Source organism: Jaculus jaculus, chromosome 7, assembly GCF_020740685.1.
Source record: "Jaculus jaculus isolate mJacJac1 chromosome 7, mJacJac1.mat.Y.cur, whole genome shotgun sequence".
In the NCBI taxonomy this organism is placed as follows: domain Eukaryota; kingdom Metazoa; phylum Chordata; class Mammalia; order Rodentia; family Dipodidae; genus Jaculus; species Jaculus jaculus.
Genome location: NC_059108.1, coordinates 155,514,660 through 155,520,659, shown reverse-complemented (window position 1 = coordinate 155,520,659; position 6,000 = coordinate 155,514,660). Strand labels below are relative to the sequence as shown.

The window sequence follows — 6,000 nt, the reverse complement described above, 5'->3', positions numbered from 1 at the left end:
TGACCTATAGACTGATTATTTCAATCTCCAGTCACATTGCTATCTCCTCTTTTATTTATTTATTCAAGAGAGAAAGACAGATAGATCAAGATATAGAGAGAGACAGAGAGATGCCACATGTGCACCTGGTTTTCATGGGTACTGGAGAATCAAACCTGGGTTCTTTGGCTTTGCAAGCAAGTGCCTTAACCACTACGCCATCTCTCCAGCCCACCATCTCCTCTTTATATCTGTCTAATGTTCCTATGCATTTCTTTTTGAAAAATATTTTTGAATAATTTATTTTATTTATTTGTTAAAGAGAGACACAGATAGAGAATGGGCACCCCAAAGGCTTCAGCCACTGCAAATTCCAGATGCATGTAACTCCTTGTGCATCTGGCTTATGATGGGTACTGGGGAAGCAAACCTGGATCCTTAAGGTTCACAGACAAGCACTTTATTTACTAAAACATCTCTCCATCACTGAAAAAATTTTAATATTTTTATTTAATTATTTGCAAGAAGAGAGATAGCGAGAGACAGAGAGAATGGCCTCTAGCTACTGCAAATGAACTTCAGATGCATGTGCAGCTTTGTGCATCTGGCTTTACATGGGTATTGCCTTAACCACACCTTAACCACTAAGCCATCTCTCCAGCCCTAAAATATTTTATTTATTTATTTGGGAGAGAGAAAGAGAAAGTGAACAAGAGACAGAGACAGAGAAAATGGGCATGACAGGGCCTTCAGCTACTGCAAAGGAACTCCAGACACACGCACCACCTTGTGCATCTGGCTTATGTGGATATAATCAACCTGGGTCCTTAGGCTTCACAGGCAAGAAAGAGTCTTAACCCATAAGCCATCACTCTAGTCCTGAAAAATAGTTTTATTTTGTGTATGTGTGTTCATGTGTGTGACTATGGGTATGATTTTTAAATTTTAATTATTATTTTGTTGTTGTTTTTCAAGGTAGGCTCTCACTGTAGCTCAGGCTGACCTGGAATTTACTATGTAGTCTTGGGGTGTCCTTGAACTCACAGCGATCCTCCTACCTTTGCCTCCTGAGTGCTGAGATTAAAGACATGTGCCACCATACCCAGCTTAATTTTTTTTTATTATTGACAACTTCCATAATTATAGAAAATAAACCATGCTACTTCCTCTGCCCCCACTTTCCCTTTCACAATTCCACTCTCCATCATATGCCCTCCATCTCTCAATCAGTCTCTCCTTTATTTTGTCTTTTTTTAAAAGTTTTTATTTATTTATTTGAGAGCGACAGACAGAGAGAGAAAGAGGCAGAGAAAGAGAGAGAGAATGGGTGCGCCAGGGCCTCCAGACACTGCAAATGATCTCCAGATGCATGTGCCTCCTTGTGCATCTGGCTAACGTGGGTCCTGGGGAATCAAGCCTCAAACTAGCCCAGGCTGACCTGGAATTCACTAAGCAGTCTCAGGGTGGCTTTGAACTCACAGGGATCCTCCTACCTCTGCCTTCCGAGTGGTGGTATAAAAGGCTTGTGTCACCAGGCCCAGCATCACCATCTTTTCCTCCTATTATACTGGTCTTGTGTAGGTAGTGTCAGGCACTGCGAGGTCATGGATATCTAGGCCATTTTGTGCTGGGAAGAGTGCATTGTAAGGAGTCCTGGCTTTCCTTTGATTTTCTTTTTTAATTTATTTGCAAGCAGAGAATGAATAGGCATGCCAGGACCTCTTTCCACTGCAAACTCTAGATACATGTGCCATTTTGTACATATGGCTTTACATGGGTGCTAGGGAATTGAACCTGGGCTAACCCAGAGCTTTTCACTGCTGAGCCATCTTCCCAGCACCCAACTGTGGGTGTGTTAATGTCATGGTGTACATGTGGGGGTCAGCCTGCTCCTCTTTCCCTCCTCCTCATGATTCCATGTAGGGAGCTGATAGTGAATGGAATCACACAGAGGTTCTGCTTGCCCCTGTACCTGACTGGCCTACTGGCCCTGACCAGACCCCTGCCTGTCCTTGAAGTTCAGCTTCCCTTCTTGATGACCACATGTCCTCAGCACACAGGAGCTATCAGGACTGACTGGATGAGTTGGGCTGCCAGCATGGAAAAGCATGGCAGGGAAAGTGCAAACCCCTTAGTGGTCTAGACTTGCAACCTGATAAATCCCTGACCTCACATGGACAAATCAGAAGCAAGACAGGTCAGGCTGCAGGGAGCCAGAGTAGTTGTCAGAACAGATTCTGTTCCCCAGGCCAGGATGCTGTGCTATGACCTCAGACATGAGCTGTCCAGGGCTGGCCCTCTGAGTCAGCCCTGAGTCCCACCTACACTCCTTTCCCATGGAGTGGCTGGACTCAAAACCTCCTTTCAGAAAGAGAGGGAGAGAATGAATGACTCTGACTGCATAATGTGACCATGAAGATGAATAATTGATGAGCTTGAGTATTAATAACCAGAAAGTAACTTTTGCAGCCAAGGAAGCCCAAACAGATTCTCTTTAAGTAAACTCTCTAATTTAGACATAAGATGACAAACAAACACAAAATAAGAAAACCCACAGACTTCTAAATCCCCCTTAGCACCCCACTTTGGTCACAATGACACATTGCCATTGTCTCCACCCCTTGACCCTTTCTTTAATCTTGGTCATCCTCACTAAGAACAAATAACTTGTTTTTTGTGTTTGTTTTGGTAGTGCTAGAGATTGAACCATCCTTATGCCTCAGCCTCCTAAGTGATGGGATTACAGGTATGCAATGCCACATATAAACATTTAAAATAGAGGGTTAGTACTAGTTTTTTCCTTTGTTTTGTTTTGTTTTTTTTTTTTTTTATTTGAGAGCGACAGACACAGAGAGAAAGACAGATAGAGGGAGAGAGAGAGAATGGGCGCGCCAGGGCTTCCAGCCTCTGCAAACGAACTCCAGACGCATGCGCCCCCTTGTGCATCTGGCTAACGTGGGACCTGGGGAACCGAGCCTCGAACCGGGGTCCTTAGGCTTCACAGGCAAGCGCTTAACCGCTAAGCCATCTCTCCAGCCCTTGGTTTTTGTTTTACAAGGTAGGGTCTCACTGCAGCTCAGGCTGACCTGGAATTCACTCTATAGTCTCAGGGTGACCTCATACTCTCGACAATCCTCCTACCTCTGCCTCCCGAGTGCTGGGATTAAAGGCGTGCGCCACCACTCCTGGCTTTGTTTTGTTTTCTGAGGTAGGGTCTCACTCTATCTAGCTCAGGCTGACCTGGAATTCTCTATGGAGTCTTAGGGTGGCCTCAAACTTATGACAATTCTCCTACCTCTGCCTCCCCCATGCTGGGATTAAAGGCATGTGCCACCACGCCCAGAAGTACTAATATTTTAAATAGTTTACTTAATATGAGAAAGAGAGGCAGATAGAGAATGGGAACACCAGGGTCTCTCACCACTGCAAACTCCAGATGCATGTGCCACCATGTGCATGTAGCTCAAGTGAGTACCGGGGAATCAAACCTGGGCCTTTTGGCTTTGCAGGCAAGTGCCTTAACCAGTAAGCCATCTCTCCAGCTCTGCCTCTACTTTTTTTTTTTTTTTCAAGGTAGGGTCTCACTCTAGCTCAGGCTGGCATGGAACTCACAGCGATCCTCCTACCACTGCCTCCCCAGTGCTGGGGTTAAAGGCATGTGCCACCATGCTCCGCTTCTGCCTCTACTTCTTGAGTGCTAGGATTATAGGCATGCACCATCACACTCAATCTATGTGGTGGTGGGGCTTGAACCAAGGACTTCATACATGCTTGGCAAGTACTCAACTGACTGAGCTGCAGTCCTAGCCCAATCCCAACTCATCATAAACACTTTCAAAATTTAGAAGAGGCTGGATGTGGTGGCGCACAACTTTAATCCCAGCATTTAGGAAGCAGAGAAAGAAGAATGGCCCTGAGTTCAAGGCCAGCCTGGGAGTACAGAGTAAGTTCCAGGTCAGCTCAAGCTAGAATGACTCTACCTCAAAATAAATAAAACAAAAATAAAAAATAGGTACCTCGGTGAGGTGGTGCCTGCCTTTAATCCCAGTACTTTGAAGGCAAAGGTAGGAGGATTGCTGTGAATTGGAGGCCAACTTAAGACTACATAGTGAATTCCAGGTGAGCCTACACTAGAGTGAGACCCTATCTTGGGAAATCAAAAATAAAAATAAATATAAGTAAATAATAAAAGCTATAGCTTTTTGGGAGGCGGCGCTCAGGGCCGCCATGGCAGAGGTGCAGCAGCTCCACGTGCAGGAAGCCATGGACACCATGGTGAAGAACGTGGAGTGAGAGAACATCCGAAAGATGCAGGGCCTCGTGTTCCGGGGCAGCGCTGGCTGCTGTGAAGCCAACCAGGCATCCATGCAGCAGGTGCACCAGTAGTGCATCGAGCACTGCCATGAGCCTCTGGCTCAGGCCCAGGCCTTGGTGACCAGCAAGCTGGAAAGGTTCCAGGACCGGCTGGCCCGGTGCACCATGCACTGCAGTGACAAAGCCAGAGACACCATGGGTGCAGGGAACAAGGAGCTGCAGGTAAAACGGCAGCTGGACAGCTGTGTGGCCAAGTGTGTGGATGACCACATGCACCTTATTCCAACGATGACCAAGAAGATGAAGGAGTCTCTCTCATCCATCTGGAAATAAACAGCTTTGCCAATAACCATTGGAACTGAGGGCAGGAATCTGTTTTGAGAGAATGGAAACGTTGTCTTTTAAGCCAAGATTATGAGTAGGGAAACCCACAATGGCAACAAATGAAGCAGCTCATTGGTCTTTGAACACTGGTTTCTCTATGTTTTGATTCTAGGAAGTGAAATGGGAAAAAATGGTGCTAAATGTTGGATCAGAGGTTGCACACACGCATGTTTAGACCCTAAATTTCATGTGGCAAGTGCTTGTCCCTAACAGTACAGACTGCCCTCATACCAACCCAGAGACCATGATCCTGGATTCTCTGACTGCAGACACCCACAGGGTGGCAATTTCCTCCACCTGGCCTATGATCTAGAGAAATTGGAAGAGGAGTGTGTCTGTTGCCAACCTGTTTACCAAAAGTATCACCACACCATTTTGTATAAGCTATAAAACAAAACTTAGGGAAAAGGAGCCAGGCATGGTGGCAAACACCTTTAATTCCAGCACTCGGGAGGCAGAGGTCGGAGGATCGCTGTAAGTTCAAGACCACTCTGAGACTACATAGTAAATTCCAGGTCAGCCTGAGCTAGAGTGAAATCATACCTTCCAAGAAAAAAGAGGAGGAGTCTAGATCATAATTTCGTTGACTAAGTATATTGAAAGGTTCCTTGTGTTTATCTTTTTCTGGTCAGTTCCTCCATGGCATGTTTCAATCTGGAGACCCCTGAAAAAGCATGGTAATGTCACACTGAGGGTGGAAAACAGCTTTCTTTACTAGCTTATAGGGCCTGGAGACTTTCTGCAATAGAATGACAGAACAATCTTGCAATGACATTTTCCCCCTGAAGAGAAAAAGGGTTTGGTTGTGAGATACACACATCAGAGACCCCAGATTCCAGGAATAAACAGTAAAATAAGAATTGTTGGCAAATTGGGAAGTATTGCACTTGGGGAAAAAAAATAAAGGCCTAAACACCCAGCATTATAGAGCCCCCTGAATTAACAGCTTTTGGAGGTAATCCTCTGACAACCAGAAAGCCAAAACAGTACACACCTTAAGCTAAGAAAAGCTGGGACTGCTATATAACCAAAAGGAGGCACACAAATCCCTCTGCCAAGTGACATTTTTGCCTGGGGTCATTGCACCATGCAGTGTTCCTGCCCCCAGCATGGCACCTTATCTTTTGAATGAACACCATGTTGTCTTTTTTTTTTTTTCTTAACCAACTTCTTACTTAAAATGGCGATACAGCCAGTGGATTTGCTGTGTCAAAGCTGTAGTCTATCTTCCTAGTGGTTTGGTTTTTAAATAAAGTTTCATTATCTCTCTAAAAAAAAAAAAAAAAAGCTATAGCTTTTTCATAGAACTTCACTATGGAACTG

At 45.1% G+C, this 6,000-nt stretch overlaps 1 pseudogene; it reads left to right on the top strand.

The window, feature by feature from the left end:
• Positions 1-4,206: 4,206 nt before the first annotated feature.
• Positions 4,207-4,626, top strand: LOC101616764 (annotated as a pseudogene).
• The last annotated feature ends 1,374 nt before the right edge of the window (positions 4,627-6,000 follow it).